Genomic DNA, 16,402 nt, shown 5'->3' on the forward strand with positions numbered 1-16,402 from the left:
CTCGCACCTCCCAGCACGCGGCCCACCGCCGCCCTCTCTCCATGGGCTCGTTCTGCTCCGTTCCCTAGCCCGCGTGGGGTGGCCACCGACCACGGCCACAAACACCTTCATCCCACACTGTCAGCCACCCCCAAGGCACCGGCAAGGGCGTTCAGGAAACCTGCTGCGGTGTTGCGAAGCACCCGTCTGCGCACCGGTGCTCCTTTCCACAGGGGATCCGGCGCTGTCAGAAGGCACCGCGTGTGACAGCGCCGTCGGTGCCGCCGCCGCTGTCGCCGTGGGGGAGAAGCAGTGCTGCTGGAGAGTCCAAACACAGGCGGGGGCGTTTGCTCGTGGACACAGCCTCGGCGGGGAGAGGCGCCGCCCCGGCCATTCGTGTTTGGGGCTGAGGCAAGCGTGTGAAAACGAAGACACGGGACGTCGAAGGCCTCGAGTGGGCGCGCGCCAGTGCGGCCAAAAGGTGTGGCCGGGCAGGGAGGGTGGACGTTGCCTGGCAGGGCTTGGGCTGCAGGTGCAGGGCACCGGGCGGCTGTTGTCGGGCAGGGCGCGACGCCGAGGCCGCGGAGCAAGCGTGGCCTAAAAGCGGGATGTGGACGGTGTGAGGTAGAGAGGAAGAAGAAAGGCTTCCCTGACCGGGAATCGAACCCGGGCCGCGGCGGTGAGAGCGCCGAATCCTAACCACTAGACCACCAGGGAGCGTCGGGCTCTAACACGCCTCCTGCTCGACCCATAGCAGCCGCTCGGCGCCACCTTGGCGCCAAGATCCGGCCTTTCCAAGTCCAGCCACGCGCCGCCCCTGGCAATCCACGTGTCCTCCCGTCCTTCCTGCTTGCAGCACCCTCAGAACACTGCGCGCCTGCTTCTCGCACACACAAGAAGAGCCGCTAGGGCCGCCGAGCTCCCTGCTCCCAGCTCTCCCTCACAGGCCCCCGGCCGGCCGGCCGGCCGGCCGCCCGCGGAGCGCGGCAAAAGGTCAGCCCGCTGCGTTGGCCGGGAATCGAACCCGGGTCAACTGCTTGGAAGGCAGCTATGCTCACCACTATACCACCAACGCTGCACAGCCCGGGCCGCCCCGAGACGCCGGCACCGGGCTCGCCCGAGCGCACTCTCGTCGCCGCTTCCTCCTCCCCCTCCTCCTCCTCCTCCTCCTCCGACTCCTTCTCTTCCGACTCCTCCTCCTTCTCTTCCTCCTTCTGCTCCCCTTTCTCTTCCTCGTCCTCCTCCTCCTCCTCAGCCGCCGCCGCCGCCGCTTGGAGCAGCCCTGCCCCGACGCCACGCCGGCCGGCAGCTCTGTGACGTCACAGACGCCACCAAGGCCCCCCGGCGCCCCACCCGCGCCAGCCCCACGAAGCTGCCCTAGACCACCCGCCCGATCGCCTCAGGGTGGCGCTCTCGCTGCCTTGCTGCTCCAGGTCCCTCGGCTCCACGCCGCGGCCCGCCCCCGCCCCCGGCGCACGCATCTTCCAGCACCCCGGCTCGCCAAAGCCCTTCTCCACCCGGCGCCTGGCCAGGCCACTTCCCGCACCGACAGGGGACGGCACTCATCCGCCTCCCACCCGTCCCGGCAGCTGGGCACCTATGCAGCTGTGCATAGCTGCGCAGCCTTGCGTCGCGACGCAAGGAGCCCACGGAGACAGCCACTTTGGGCGGGCCGCAACGTCATCGAGAGCTTGTGGTGTCCAGAGGAGGCCGTCGCTCGGCCGTGGCGACTGAGTGCCCGGCGACGAGGAAGGGCTGGAGGGGGTCGAGGGTGGGCAGGCTGGGCACGCGCTGGGGCCCTGCGCCTCGCTGGAGGACGGAGGGCACAGGGCGGACAAGCAGGGTCCTTGGGAGATAGGCGGCGGGACAGAGAGCGGCGCCAGCCACCAAAAGGGGGCGTGTTGCCTCCCCGTCGGGGAATCGAACCCCGGTCTCCCGCGTGACAGGCGGGGATACTCACCACTATACTAACGAGGACGGCGGCCACCGCCCCCGCGCCCGGACGCTCTCGGGCTGACTGCCGACGCCTCCCCCTGCCCTCCGGCCCCCTGCCCACCACGGGCGCCCGGCACGTGCCCGAGCCGACCCAACGCCACACCAACCGCGTCCTCCAAAGCAGCAGCCCCCGACCCGACAGGGACCCGGACCCGAGTGGCGCTGAAAGCTCCGAGTGCGCGCTGCCTATTGCCTCCGACGAGGGGATCGCGCCGGGAGGAGGGGGCCCGAGACCGAAAGCAAGGCTGCGAGGAGGGGGTGGGCGCGCGCCTGGCCATGGCCGGCGAGGGGAGGCGCGGGTGGGGGCCGGTGGCAGGGGCTGGCAAGACGCGGCCCGGCTCCGTCCGGGGCCAGGGCTGGGCGAGGACGCCACCGCGGCGGAGCCAGGCGCGTCGTCTGGCCTTGCTCCCCGTCGGCCGCCGCGCGCCCGCTCCGTCGCTCCCCCACACGGCCGCGCGCCTGGCGCGGAGCACCGCGTCCCGCCAAGGGCACCGGGCTGCGCGTCGCGTCGGGTCCCAGCCAGCCGAGCGGCCACGCGCACGCCCAGGCCCGCCGTCAGGATGGCCGAGCGGTCTAAGGCGCTGCGTTCAGGTCGCAGTCTCCCCTGGAGGCGTGGGTTCGAATCCCACTCCTGACAAGCCAGCCTTTTGGCCCGCCCGACAAACGCACCCGGCCCTATGGCAGCGCTTTACTGCCTTCCAGTCCGTTCGCGCCTTGCACTCTTGCCGCCTCTCCAAACTGCGGCCCGGACATCCACGCCTCTCAGACGCGGGACCTTCTCAGCCACGGCCGCGGGCCTGGCAGAAACGGCCCGCTACGAACCCTCCGGCCACGGGCTTTCCGGAAAAACGCCCTCCCCGCCAGCTCCTACGCCCCCTCCTACCTGCACCCACACCAGGAAGCCCTTCAGTCCTTCGCAGCACATCTTTCCTCACCTGCTGGCGGCTGCTGCTGCTGGTCTTCCTGCCTGCCTGCCTGCCTGCCTGCCTTCGCCCCTCCCACCCACGGCCTCTCCCCCGCCCCACCCCGCCCCACCCCGCCCCCACCGCCACACGCAGAACGGCCGCGTGTGGAAAGCCCTCCACGCCTCGCTCGCCCTCCGACTTCTGCCTGGTGAACAGCGGACTCGTTCTCACAGCCTTTCTTCCACTTCCGCCAGCAGCAGCTCTCCCTCTTTCCAACATCCTGTCCTTCCCGCCAGACCCAACGGCCTGCCTGCCCATTCCATTCCCTCCACAGCCACAGCGAGGTGGCCGCCGACAGCGTCCTGACTGCCTTGTGGTGCGTGCCCTCGGTGCTTTTTCGCCTTGGGACCCTGGCCGGACCACACCTGCCTGCCTGCCTGCCTGCGTCGGAGCCGGGCGGCGGCTGAGAGGAACGTCGGTGCTCAGCCGCACCGGCCACGCCTCGCCTGCCCTGACCGGGATTCGGGCGCGGGCCAGGCCGGTTCGCCTCCTGGCTTCGCCTGGCGACACCGACAGTCAATCGGCTCCGTGGACGGCAGAGAAAGCGCAGGACGGGCCGAGCCCGTGGACGGCAGAGAAAGCGCAGGACGGGCCGAGCCCGCCTGCGTCCCTCCATCCTTCGGTGCTTCCGACCGCCTCGCGCCCTGGGGTCGCCAGAGTGCCCGGAGCCTCTCATTCAGGTGGCCCGTCGGCCTCCTGCTCAAATGGAGCACATGCCCACGCGGCGAGCAGTGACCAGGGTCCGGCGGTTGGCGGCGAGCGCCGCTGGGGCAGCGGCGGCCGCCGCTGGGGCAGCGGCGGGCGCCGGCGGCCATCGGTGCATGGGTGGTTCAGTGGTAGAATTCTCGCCTGCCACGCGGGAGGCCCGGGTTCGATTCCCGGCCCATGCAGACGCAGCGTCCCCTTTTGGTGCCCGCAGCCCCAAAGCGGAGCTGGGTTTCCCAGCTGCCACACTCAAGGCACCGGTCCTGCAACAGCTCGCTCACCACCGTACCTTCCCGGCCCCTGTCCTTCCCACGCAGACGCCCCCACCCCACACACACCCGGGAGCCAGGCCTCCAGGACCTGACACCTCGCGGGCTCAGCCACTCTTTCGCCCAGACCCCTTCCTTGTCCTTGTTCTCTTCCTGACCCCGACCCCGCTTGTGTCCCGCTTGTCACCGTAAGGAACACCCCACGCTGGCACCCGCACAGCCCAACCTCTTCACCTTTCGCCACGTGTCCAAGCTCTCTGCCTCACTCTGCCCCCACTCCGAAAATTATACTATCTTTGCACAACCAGCAGCAAGCAAGTCGCCACCTCTGGGAGCGATACATCCCAGTTTCCTAGAGAGTCCCAAAAGCGCTCACTTGCACGAGGAGTTCCAAAGAAGTCCACACTATCATCGCAGACTACACTCTAGATTCACGTTTTGACCCTCAACAGAAACACGTTTCCAACACCGGCCCGCTCCTCCACCGCTACTGCCACCAGCGCCATCAGCACGACAAACACCAACCCCTCCCCTGAACCTCTGCTCCCACCAACAGCATCAGCCCTCGGGACAGCACCCCCAGCACCACCACCTCAGCCTCCTGCCTATTCCCACAAACACCCCCCTCCCCCCTCCTATCTCGCCACTTTTCCCCCCGATCCTTTCCAAATCCTACGTTGTCAAGGATCCTGCCCTTGCCTCTGTCCCGTTGCCCTCTTGTTTCCCCCTTCGTCGTCTTCTCCTTTTCGTAGCAGTATGGTTGGTTTAAACATTGTGTTACTTTCTGGTGTACAGCAAAGTGATTCAGTTATATGTCCTTTTCCAGGTTATTTTCCGTTATACGTTATCACGACACATGAATACAGTTCCCTGTGCTGTACGGTAAATCCTTGTTGCTTGTGTGCTTTATGTATAGTACCTCCTCTCTGTTAATCACAGCTCCGGAATTTCCCCTGCCCTACACTTTCCCCTTGGGTAACGAACAGTGTGTTTTCTATGTCTGTGTGTCTGTCTCTCTTTGGCACATACGTTCGTTTGTAGTACGCTTTAGAGTCCCCGTATCTTTGTGCTTCTCTGCCTGACTTACGTCGCTGAGTGTAATATACTCTAGGTCCCTCCTTCTTGGTGCAAATGGCAGTATCTCACTCTTTTGTATGGCTGAGTAATATTCCACAGCAAAGTAATATTGCACAGCAAAGCAGATACTGTTTCCCATGTCTAATAACGTTTCAGATTGCTTTCCATGATAGCTTACTACACGATATTGAATATCATTCCCTGTGTTATACTGGAAATCCTTGTTGCTTATGTCTTTTTTTTTTTTTTTTTTTTTGCAGTACGCGGGCCTCTCACTGCTGTGGCCTCTCCCGTTGCGGAGCACAGGCTCCGGACGCGCAGGCTCAGCGGCCATGGCTCACGGGCCCAGCCGCTCCGCGGCATGTGGGATCTTCCCGGACCGGGGCACGAACCCGTGTCCCCTGCATCGGCAGGCGGACTCTCAACCACTGCGCCACCAGGGAAGCCCCCTGCTTATGTCTTTTATATGAAGTACGGTGTATCTGTTCATCGCAGCTCCTAATTTATGTCTCCACCCCTGCCTTTCTCCTCGGGTAACCATCAGTGTGTTTTCTCTGTCTGGGAGTCTGTTTCTCTTTTGCACATACATTCTTTTCTATTACGTTTTAGATTCCACGTATCTTTGTGCTTCTCTGTCAGACTTACTTCACCAAGTGTAATAATCTCTAGGACCATCCTTAGTGTGGCAAATGGCAATATTTCATTTTCTGAAATGGCTGAGTAATACTCCCCAGTACATATATACCACATCCTTTTCTGTCAGCCGACTGCTGATGGGCACATGGGCTTTTTCTGTGTCTTGGCTGTGGCACGTAGCGCAGCTACAAACACGGGGGTGCGTGGATCTCTCCAAACAACAGTTTTTCTCTTTGGCGGCTGTGTACCCACGACGGCGATTGCTGGATCATCTGATGGCTCAGTTTCTCCTATTTATTTATTTATATATTTATTTATTTACTTACTTACTTTTAAGGACTAGTACTTGTGGTTTAGGAAGAAGAGTTGAGTAACCACATGGAGTTAGTTTCAGGTGTACAGCAAAGGGGATACTGTTTTCCATGTCTAATATTGTTTCAGATTGATTTCCAGTATAGGTTATTGCAGGATATTGAATATCATTCCCTGTGTTATTCTGTAAATCCTTGTTGCTTATCTCCTTTATATGAAGTACTGTGTATCGGTTCATCGAGCTCCTAATTTATCCCTCCACCCCTCCTTTTTCCCTCGGGTAACCATCACTGTGTTTTCCAGGTCTGTGAGCCTGTTTCTGTTTCGCACATAGATTCAGTGGTAGTACTTTTGAGATTCCACGTATCTTTGTGTTTCTCTGTCGGACATACTTCACGAAGCGTAATATTCTCGGGGAGCAGTCTTGTGGCAGCAAATGGCAATAGTTCATTCTTTTTTATTGATGGCTGAGTGATAGCTCGTACTACATAGATACGACCTCTTCTTGTACTGGCCACCCGTTGACGGGCACTTGGGTTTTTTTCCGTGTCTTGGCTAGTGCAAATAGTGCCGCTGTGAACGTGGAGGTGCCTGGGCCTTTCTGAACTCTTGTTTCGCCATTTCCGGGTACGTACCCAGGAGTGGGATTGCTGGATCAGACGGGACTTCTCCCTTGGCCTCTTTCAACCTCAACCCCTCCTCCCCCCACCCCCGCCGCCACACACACCTGAGGCTGGATGGTTTCTCCCGATGAGAGGTGATGTGTGTCTCTGGGGCAGTAGAATGCCCCCACCCGATTCGGACCCCCACCTAGCCCCTGTGGTGCACTCCGTTTCTGTTGTTCTCTTGCCCGCCTCCTACCCACCGCCCCCAGTAACAACCCATTGCTTGGCCTGACCACCTTGCCGCACAGCACACCAGTCTGGGGCGCTCACCCGCCACCCCACCGCGAAGGGGTCCTCTCCCACCATCTTCCACGCCCCACAGCCCGTTCACACACCCCGCCCTTCCCCCCAGCCTGCAGGCCCTGACCCCTCTCCCCGCCACCTGCCCCTTGTATCCCAGGCCCGCCTGTCACATGTCCTGCCCGGAAGTCTCACTTCTGCCAGCGCTCCTCAGACTCACCCTACTCCAGGCCCACTCCGCCCCCTGATCTGACCCACCCGCAAACACGTGCCCGGCCGGGTACCACCACCGCACCAAGCTTCTGCTGAGCCCCTGCCTGAGCGGCCAGCCGCTCTCCCGGGCCAGGTCCCCGCCAGCCCAACACCTCCCGCTCCTGCCCGCGCTCCAGCCAGACACCCCAGGTCCTTCCTCGCACCTCCCAGCACGCGGCCCACCGCCGCCCTCTCTCCATGGGCTCGTTCTGCTCCGTTCCCTAGCCCGCGTGGGGTGGCCACCGACCACGGCCACAAACACCTTCATCCCACACTGTCAGCCACCCCCAAGGCACCGGCAAGGGCGTTCAGGAAACCTGCTGCGGTGTTGCGAAGCACCCGTCTGCGCACCGGTGCTCCTTTCCACAGGGGATCCGGCGCTGTCAGAAGGCACCGCGTGTGACAGCGCCGTCGGTGCCGCCGCCGCTGTCGCCGTGGGGGAGAAGCAGTGCTGCTGGAGAGTCCAAACACAGGCGGGGGCGTTTGCTCGTGGACACAGCCTCGGCGGGGAGAGGCGCCGCCCCGGCCATTCGTGTTTGGGGCTGAGGCAAGCGTGTGAAAACGAAGACACGGGACGTCGAAGGCCTCGAGTGGGCGCGCGCCAGTGCGGCCAAAAGGTGTGGCCGGGCAGGGAGGGTGGACGTTGCCTGGCAGGGCTTGGGCTGCAGGTGCAGGGCACCGGGCGGCTGTTGTCGGGCAGGGCGCGACGCCGAGGCCGCGGAGCAAGCGTGGCCTAAAAGCGGGATGTGGACGGTGTGAGGTAGAGAGGAAGAAGAAAGGCTTCCCTGACCGGGAATCGAACCCGGGCCGCGGCGGTGAGAGCGCCGAATCCTAACCACTAGACCACCAGGGAGCGTCGGGCTCTAACACGCCTCCTGCTCGACCCATAGCAGCCGCTCGGCGCCACCTTGGCGCCAAGATCCGGCCTTTCCAAGTCCAGCCACGCGCCGCCCCTGGCAATCCACGTGTCCTCCCGTCCTTCCTGCTTGCAGCACCCTCAGAACACTGCGCGCCTGCTTCTCGCACACACAAGAAGAGCCGCTAGGGCCGCCGAGCTCCCTGCTCCCAGCTCTCCCTCACAGGCCCCCGGCCGGCCGGCCGGCCGGCCGCCCGCGGAGCGCGGCAAAAGGTCAGCCCGCTGCGTTGGCCGGGAATCGAACCCGGGTCAACTGCTTGGAAGGCAGCTATGCTCACCACTATACCACCAACGCTGCACAGCCCGGGCCGCCCCGAGACGCCGGCACCGGGCTCGCCCGAGCGCACTCTCGTCGCCGCTTCCTCCTCCCCCTCCTCCTCCTCCTCCTCCTCCGACTCCTTCTCTTCCGACTCCTCCTCCTTCTCTTCCTCCTTCTGCTCCCCTTTCTCTTCCTCGTCCTCCTCCTCCTCCTCAGCCGCCGCCGCCGCCGCTTGGAGCAGCCCTGCCCCGACGCCACGCCGGCCGGCAGCTCTGTGACGTCACAGACGCCACCAAGGCCCCCCGGCGCCCCACCCGCGCCAGCCCCACGAAGCTGCCCTAGACCACCCGCCCGATCGCCTCAGGGTGGCGCTCTCGCTGCCTTGCTGCTCCAGGTCCCTCGGCTCCACGCCGCGGCCCGCCCCCGCCCCCGGCGCACGCATCTTCCAGCACCCCGGCTCGCCAAAGCCCTTCTCCACCCGGCGCCTGGCCAGGCCACTTCCCGCACCGACAGGGGACGGCACTCATCCGCCTCCCACCCGTCCCGGCAGCTGGGCACCTATGCAGCTGTGCATAGCTGCGCAGCCTTGCGTCGCGACGCAAGGAGCCCACGGAGACAGCCACTTTGGGCGGGCCGCAACGTCATCGAGAGCTTGTGGTGTCCAGAGGAGGCCGTCGCTCGGCCGTGGCGACTGAGTGCCCGGCGACGAGGAAGGGCTGGAGGGGGTCGAGGGTGGGCAGGCTGGGCACGCGCTGGGGCCCTGCGCCTCGCTGGAGGACGGAGGGCACAGGGCGGACAAGCAGGGTCCTTGGGAGATAGGCGGCGGGACAGAGAGCGGCGCCAGCCACCAAAAGGGGGCGTGTTGCCTCCCCGTCGGGGAATCGAACCCCGGTCTCCCGCGTGACAGGCGGGGATACTCACCACTATACTAACGAGGACGGCGGCCACCGCCCCCGCGCCCGGACGCTCTCGGGCTGACTGCCGACGCCTCCCCCTGCCCTCCGGCCCCCTGCCCACCACGGGCGCCCGGCACGTGCCCGAGCCGACCCAACGCCACACCAACCGCGTCCTCCAAAGCAGCAGCCCCCGACCCGACAGGGACCCGGACCCGAGTGGCGCTGAAAGCTCCGAGTGCGCGCTGCCTATTGCCTCCGACGAGGGGATCGCGCCGGGAGGAGGGGGCCCGAGACCGAAAGCAAGGCTGCGAGGAGGGGGTGGGCGCGCGCCTGGCCATGGCCGGCGAGGGGAGGCGCGGGTGGGGGCCGGTGGCAGGGGCTGGCAAGACGCGGCCCGGCTCCGTCCGGGGCCAGGGCTGGGCGAGGACGCCACCGCGGCGGAGCCAGGCGCGTCGTCTGGCCTTGCTCCCCGTCGGCCGCCGCGCGCCCGCTCCGTCGCTCCCCCACACGGCCGCGCGCCTGGCGCGGAGCACCGCGTCCCGCCAAGGGCACCGGGCTGCGCGTCGCGTCGGGTCCCAGCCAGCCGAGCGGCCACGCGCACGCCCAGGCCCGCCGTCAGGATGGCCGAGCGGTCTAAGGCGCTGCGTTCAGGTCGCAGTCTCCCCTGGAGGCGTGGGTTCGAATCCCACTCCTGACAAGCCAGCCTTTTGGCCCGCCCGACAAACGCACCCGGCCCTATGGCAGCGCTTTACTGCCTTCCAGTCCGTTCGCGCCTTGCACTCTTGCCGCCTCTCCAAACTGCGGCCCGGACATCCACGCCTCTCAGACGCGGGACCTTCTCAGCCACGGCCGCGGGCCTGGCAGAAACGGCCCGCTACGAACCCTCCGGCCACGGGCTTTCCGGAAAAACGCCCTCCCCGCCAGCTCCTACGCCCCCTCCTACCTGCACCCACACCAGGAAGCCCTTCAGTCCTTCGCAGCACATCTTTCCTCACCTGCTGGCGGCTGCTGCTGCTGGTCTTCCTGCCTGCCTGCCTGCCTGCCTGCCTTCGCCCCTCCCACCCACGGCCTCTCCCCCGCCCCACCCCGCCCCCACCGCCACACGCAGAACGGCCGCGTGTGGAAAGCCCTCCACGCCTCGCCCGCCCTCCGACTTCTGCCTGGTGAACAGCGGACTCGTTCTCACAGCCTTTCTTCCACTTCCGCCAGCAGCAGCTCTCCCTCTTTCCAACATCCTGTCCTTCCCGCCAGACCCAACGGCCTGCCTGCCCATTCCATTCCCTCCACAGCCACAGCGAGGTGGCCGCCGACAGCGTCCTGACTGCCTTGTGGTGCGTGCCCTCGGTGCTTTTTCGCCTTGGGACCCTGGCCGGACCACACCTGCCTGCCTGCCTGCCTGCGTCGGAGCCGGGCGGCGGCTGAGAGGAACGTCGGTGCTCAGCCGCACCGGCCACGCCTCGCCTGCCCTGACCGGGATTCGGGCGCGGGCCAGGCCGGTTCGCCTCCTGGCTTCGCCTGGCGACACCGACAGTCAATCGGCTCCGTGGACGGCAGAGAAAGCGCAGGACGGGCCGAGCCCGTGGACGGCAGAGAAAGCGCAGGACGGGCCGAGCCCGCCTGCGTCCCTCCATCCTTCGGTGCTTCCGACCGCCTCGCGCCCTGGGGTCGCCAGAGTGCCCGGAGCCTCTCATTCAGGTGGCCCGTCGGCCTCCTGCTCAAATGGAGCCCATGCCCACGCGGCGAGCAGTGACCAGGGTCCGGCGGTTGGCGGCGAGCGCCGCTGGGGCAGCGTTGGGCGCCGCTGGGGCAGCGGCGGGCGCCGGCGGCCATCGGTGCATGGGTGGTTCAGTGGTAGAATTCTCGCCTGCCACGCGGGAGGCCCGGGTTCGATTCCCGGCCCATGCAGACGCAGCGTCCCCTTTTGGTGCCCGCAGCCCCAAAGCGGAGCTGGGTTTCCCAGCTGCCACACTCAAGGCACCGGTCCTGCAACAGCTCGCTCACCACCGTACCTTCCCGGCCCCTGTCCTTCCCACGCAGACGCCCCCACCCCACACACACCCGGGAGCCAGGCCTCCAGGACCTGACACCTCGCGGGCTCAGCCACTCTTTCGCCCAGACCCCTTCCTTGTCCTTGTTCTCTTCCTGACCCCGACCCCGCTTGTGTCCCGCTTGTCACCGTAAGGAACACCCCACGCTGGCACCCGCACAGCCCAACCTCTTCACCTTTCGCCACGTGTCCAAGCTCTCTGCCTCACTCTGCCCCCACTCCGAAAATTATACTATCTTTGCACAACCAGCAGCAAGCAAGTCGCCACCTCTGGGAGCGATACATCCCAGTTTCCTAGAGAGTCCCAAAAGCGCTCACTTGCACGAGGAGTTCCAAAGAAGTCCACACTATCATCGCAGACTACACTCTAGATTCACGTTTTGACCCTCAACAGAAACACGTTTCCAACACCGGCCCGCTCCTCCACCGCTACTGCCACCAGCGCCATCAGCACGACAAACACCACCCCCTCCCCTGAACCTCTGCTCCCACCAACAGCATCAGCCCTCGGGACAGCACCCCCAGCACCACCACCTCAGCCTCCTGCCTATTCCCACAAACACCCCCCTCCCCCCTCCTATCTCGCCACTTTTCCCCCCGATCCTTTCCAAATCCTACGTTGTCAAGGATCCTGCCCTTGCCTCTGTCCCGTTGCCCTCTTGTTTCCCCCTTCGTCGTCTTCTCCTTTTCGTAGCAGTATGGTTGGTTTAAACATTGTGTTACTTTCTGGTGTACAGCAAAGTGATTCAGTTATATGTCCTTTTCCAGGTTATTTTCCGTTATACGTTATCACGACACATGAATACAGTTCCCTGTGCTGTACGGTAAATCCTTGTTGCTTGTGTGCTTTATGTATAGTACTTCCTCTCTGTTAATCACAGCTCCGGAATTTCCCCTGCCCTACACTTTCCCCTTGGGTAACGAACAGTGTGTTTTCTATGTCTGTGTGTCTGTCTCTCTTTGGCACATACGTTCGTTTGTAGTACGCTTTAGAGTCCCCGTATCTTTGTGCTTCTCTGCCTGACTTACGTCGCTGAGTGTAATATACTCTAGGTCCCTCCTTCTTGGTGCAAATGGCAGTATCTCACTCTTTTGTATGGCTGAGTAATATTCCACAGCAAAGTAATATTGCACAGCAAAGCAGATACTGTTTCCCATGTCTAATAACGTTTCAGATTGCTTTCCATGATAGCTTACTACACGATATTGAATATCATTCCCTGTGTTATACTGGAAATCCTTGTTGCTTATGTCTTTTTTTTTTTTTTTTTTTTTTGCAGTACGCGGGCCTCTCACTGCTGTGGCCTCTCCCGTTGCGGAGCACAGGCTCCGGACGCGCAGGCTCAGCGGCCATGGCTCACGGGCCCAGCCGCTCCGCGGCATGTGGGATCTTCCCGGACCGGGGCACGAACCCGTGTCCCCTGCATCGGCAGGCGGACTCTCAACCACTGCGCCACCAGGGAAGCCCCCTGCTTATGTCTTTTATATGAAGTACGGTGTATCTGTTCATCGCAGCTCCTAATTTATGTCTCCACCCCTGCCTTTCTCCTCGGGTAACCATCAGTGTGTTTTCTCTGTCTGGGAGTCTGTTTCTCTTTTGCACATACATTCTTTTCTATTACGTTTTAGATTCCACGTATCTTTGTGCTTCTCTGTCAGACTTACTTCACCAAGTGTAATAATCTCTAGGACCATCCTTAGTGTGGCAAATGGCAATATTTCATTTTCTGAAATGGCTGAGTAATACTCCCCAGTACATATATACCACATCCTTTTCTGTCAGCCGACTGCTGATGGGCACATGGGCTTTTTCTGTGTCTTGGCTGTGGCACGTAGCGCAGCTACAAACACGGGGGTGCGTGGATCTCTCCAAACAACAGTTTTTCTCTTTGGCGGCTGTGTACCCACGACGGCGATTGCTGGATCATCTGATGGCTCAGTTTCTCCTATTTATTTATTTATATATTTATTTATTTACTTACTTACTTTTAAGGACTAGTACTTGTGGTTTAGGAAGAAGAGTTGAGTAACCACATGGAGTTAGTTTCAGGTGTACAGCAAAGGGGATACTGTTTTCCATGTCTAATATTGTTTCAGATTGATTTCCAGTATAGGTTATTGCAGGATATTGAATATCATTCCCTGTGTTATTCTGTAAATCCTTGTTGCTTATCTCCTTTATATGAAGTACTGTGTATCGGTTCATCGAGCTCCTAATTTATCCCTCCACCCCTCCTTTTTCCCTCGGGTAACCATCACTGTGTTTTCCAGGTCTGTGAGCCTGTTTCTGTTTCGCACATAGATTCAGTGGTAGTACTTTTGAGATTCCACGTATCTTTGTGTTTCTCTGTCGGACATACTTCACGAAGCGTAATATTCTCGGGGAGCAGTCTTGTGGCAGCAAATGGCAATAGTTCATTCTTTTTTATTGATGGCTGAGTGATAGCTCGTACTACATAGATACGACCTCTTCTTGTACTGGCCACCCGTTGACGGGCACTTGGGTTTTTTTCCGTGTCTTGGCTAGTGCAAATAGTGCCGCTGTGAACGTGGAGGTGCCTGGGCCTTTCTGAACTCTTGTTTCGCCATTTCCGGGTACGTACCCAGGAGTGGGATTGCTGGATCAGACGGGACTTCTCCCTTGGCCTCTTTCAACCTCAACCCCTCCTCCCCCCACCCCCGCCGCCACACACACCTGAGGCTGGATGGTTTCTCCCGATGAGAGGTGATGTGTGTCTCTGGGGCAGTAGAATGCCCCCACCCGATTCGGACCCCCACCTAGCCCCTGTGGTGCACTCCGTTTCTGTTGTTCTCTTGCCCGCCTCCTACCCACCGCCCCCAGTAACAACCCATTGCTTGGCCTGACCACCTTGCCGCACAGCACACCAGTCTGGGGCGCTCACCCGCCACCCCACCGCGAAGGGGTCCTCTCCCACCATCTTCCACGCCCCACAGCCCGTTCACACACCCCGCCCTTCCCCCCAGCCTGCAGGCCCTGACCCCTCTCCCCGCCACCTGCCCCTTGTATCCCAGGCCCGCCTGTCACATGTCCTGCCCGGAAGTCTCACTTCTGCCAGCGCTCCTCAGACTCACCCTACTCCAGGCCCACTCCGCCCCCTGATCTGACCCACCCGCAAACACGTGCCCGGCCGGGTACCACCACCGCACCAAGCTTCTGCTGAGCCCCTGCCTGAGCGGCCAGCCGCTCTCCCGGGCCAGGTCCCCGCCAGCCCAACACCTCCCGCTCCTGCCCGCGCTCCAGCCAGACACCCCAGGTCCTTCCTCGCACCTCCCAGCACGCGGCCCACCGCCGCCCTCTCTCCATGGGCTCGTTCTGCTCCGTTCCCTAGCCCGCGTGGGGTGGCCACCGACCACGGCCACAAACACCTTCATCCCACACTGTCAGCCACCCCCAAGGCACCGGCAAGGGCGTTCAGGAAACCTGCTGCGGTGTTGCGAAGCACCCGTCTGCGCACCGGTGCTCCTTTCCACAGGGGATCCGGCGCTGTCAGAAGGCACCGCGTGTGACAGCGCCGTCGGTGCCGCCGCCGCTGTCGCCGTGGGGGAGAAGCAGTGCTGCTGGAGAGTCCAAACACAGGCGGGGGCGTTTGCTCGTGGACACAGCCTCGGCGGGGAGAGGCGCCGCCCCGGCCATTCGTGTTTGGGGCTGAGGCAAGCGTGTGAAAACGAAGACACGGGACGTCGAAGGCCTCGAGTGGGCGCGCGCCAGTGCGGCCAAAAGGTGTGGCCGGGCAGGGAGGGTGGACGTTGCCTGGCAGGGCTTGGGCTGCAGGTGCAGGGCACCGGGCGGCTGTTGTCGGGCAGGGCGCGACGCCGAGGCCGCGGAGCAAGCGTGGCCTAAAAGCGGGATGTGGACGGTGTGAGGTAGAGAGGAAGAAGAAAGGCTTCCCTGACCGGGAATCGAACCCGGGCCGCGGCGGTGAGAGCGCCGAATCCTAACCACTAGACCACCAGGGAGCGTCGGGCTCTAACACGCCTCCTGCTCGACCCATAGCAGCCGCTCGGCGCCACCTTGGCGCCAAGACCCGGCCTTTCCAAGTCCAGCCACGCGCCGCCCCTGGCAATCCACGTGTCCTCCCGTCCTTCCTGCTTGCAGCACCCTCAGAACACTGCGCGCCTGCTTCTCGCACACACAAGAAGAGCCGCTAGGGCCGCCGAGCTCCCTGCTCCCAGCTCTCCCTCACAGGCCCCCGGCCGGCCGGCCGGCCGGCCGCCCGCGGAGCGCGGCAAAAGGTCAGCCCGCTGCGTTGGCCGGGAATCGAACCCGGGTCAACTGCTTGGAAGGCAGCTATGCTCACCACTATACCACCAACGCTGCACAGCCCGGGCCGCCCCGAGACGCCGGCACCGGGCTCGCCCGAGCGCACTCTCGCCGCCGCTTCCTCCTCCCCCTCCTCCTCCTCCTCCTCCTCCTCCTCCTTCTCTTCCGACTCCTCCTCCTTCTCTTCCTCCTTCTGCTCCCCTTTCTCTTCTCGTCCTCCTCCTCCTCCTCAGCCGCCGCCGCCGCCGCCTGGAGCAGCCCTGCCCCGACGCCACGCCGGCCGGCAGCTCTGTGACGTCACAGACGCCACCAAGGCCCCCCGGCGCCCCACCCGCGCCAGCCCCACGAAGCTGCCCTAGACCACCCGCCCGATCGCCTCAGGGTGGCGCTCTCGCTGCCTTGCTGCTCCAGGTCCCTCGGCTCCACGCCGCGGCCCGCCCCCGCCCCCGGCGCACGCATCTTCCAGCACCCCGGCTCGCCAAAGCCCCTTCTCCACCCGGCGCCTGGCCAGGCCACTTCCCGCACCGACAGGGGACGGCACTCATCCGCCTCCCACCCGTCCCGGCAGCTGGGCACCTATGCAGCTGTGCATAGCTGCGCAGCCTTGCGTCGCGACGCAAGGAGCCCACGGAGACAGCCACTTTGGGCGGGCCGCAACGTCATCGAGAGCTTGTGGTGTCCAGAGGAGGCCGTCGCTCGGCCGTGGCGACTGAGTGCCCGGCGACGAGGAAGGGCTGGAGGGGGTCGAGGGTGGGCAGGCTGGGCACGCGCTGGGGCCCTGCGCCTCGCTGGAGGACGGAGGGCACAGGGCGGACAAGCAGGGTCCTTGGGAGATAGGCGGCGGGACAGAGAGCGGCGCCAGCCACCAAAAGGGGGCGTGTTGCCTCCCCGTCGGGGAATCGAACCC

At 63.3% G+C, this 16,402-nt stretch overlaps 12 non-coding genes across 12 annotated transcripts; 4 read left to right on the top strand and 8 right to left on the bottom strand.

Annotated features, from left to right (window-relative positions):
* Positions 1-624: 624 nt before the first annotated feature.
* TRNAE-CUC (transfer RNA glutamic acid (anticodon CUC)) lies at positions 625-696 on the bottom strand. Its single transcript has one exon. It is a non-coding gene; the product is annotated as a tRNA-Glu (tRNA).
* A 286-nt stretch (positions 697-982) lies between these two features.
* On the bottom strand, positions 983-1,054 carry TRNAG-UCC (transfer RNA glycine (anticodon UCC)). Its single transcript has one exon. It is a non-coding gene; the product is annotated as a tRNA-Gly (tRNA).
* Positions 1,055-1,884: 830 nt separating this feature from the next.
* Positions 1,885-1,956, bottom strand: TRNAD-GUC (transfer RNA aspartic acid (anticodon GUC)). The gene has a single exon. It is a non-coding gene; the product is annotated as a tRNA-Asp (tRNA).
* A 572-nt stretch (positions 1,957-2,528) lies between these two features.
* TRNAL-CAG (transfer RNA leucine (anticodon CAG)) lies at positions 2,529-2,611 on the top strand. The gene has a single exon. It is a non-coding gene; the product is annotated as a tRNA-Leu (tRNA).
* Positions 2,612-3,758: 1,147 nt separating this feature from the next.
* Positions 3,759-3,829, top strand: TRNAG-GCC (transfer RNA glycine (anticodon GCC)). The gene has a single exon. It is a non-coding gene; the product is annotated as a tRNA-Gly (tRNA).
* Positions 3,830-7,876: 4,047 nt separating this feature from the next.
* Positions 7,877-7,948, bottom strand: TRNAE-CUC (transfer RNA glutamic acid (anticodon CUC)). Its single transcript has one exon. It is a non-coding gene; the product is annotated as a tRNA-Glu (tRNA).
* Positions 7,949-8,234: 286 nt separating this feature from the next.
* TRNAG-UCC (transfer RNA glycine (anticodon UCC)) lies at positions 8,235-8,306 on the bottom strand. The gene has a single exon. It is a non-coding gene; the product is annotated as a tRNA-Gly (tRNA).
* Positions 8,307-9,136: 830 nt separating this feature from the next.
* On the bottom strand, positions 9,137-9,208 carry TRNAD-GUC (transfer RNA aspartic acid (anticodon GUC)). The gene has a single exon. It is a non-coding gene; the product is annotated as a tRNA-Asp (tRNA).
* Positions 9,209-9,780: 572 nt separating this feature from the next.
* TRNAL-CAG (transfer RNA leucine (anticodon CAG)) lies at positions 9,781-9,863 on the top strand. The gene has a single exon. It is a non-coding gene; the product is annotated as a tRNA-Leu (tRNA).
* Positions 9,864-11,000: 1,137 nt separating this feature from the next.
* Positions 11,001-11,071, top strand: TRNAG-GCC (transfer RNA glycine (anticodon GCC)). Its single transcript has one exon. It is a non-coding gene; the product is annotated as a tRNA-Gly (tRNA).
* A 4,048-nt stretch (positions 11,072-15,119) lies between these two features.
* Positions 15,120-15,191, bottom strand: TRNAE-CUC (transfer RNA glutamic acid (anticodon CUC)). The gene has a single exon. It is a non-coding gene; the product is annotated as a tRNA-Glu (tRNA).
* A 286-nt stretch (positions 15,192-15,477) lies between these two features.
* TRNAG-UCC (transfer RNA glycine (anticodon UCC)) lies at positions 15,478-15,549 on the bottom strand. Its single transcript has one exon. It is a non-coding gene; the product is annotated as a tRNA-Gly (tRNA).
* Between the last annotated feature and the right edge of the window lie 853 nt (positions 15,550-16,402).

Source organism: Pseudorca crassidens, chromosome 2 (assembly GCF_039906515.1).
Source record: "Pseudorca crassidens isolate mPseCra1 chromosome 2, mPseCra1.hap1, whole genome shotgun sequence".
NCBI classification, from domain to species: Eukaryota; Metazoa; Chordata; class Mammalia; order Artiodactyla; family Delphinidae; genus Pseudorca; species Pseudorca crassidens.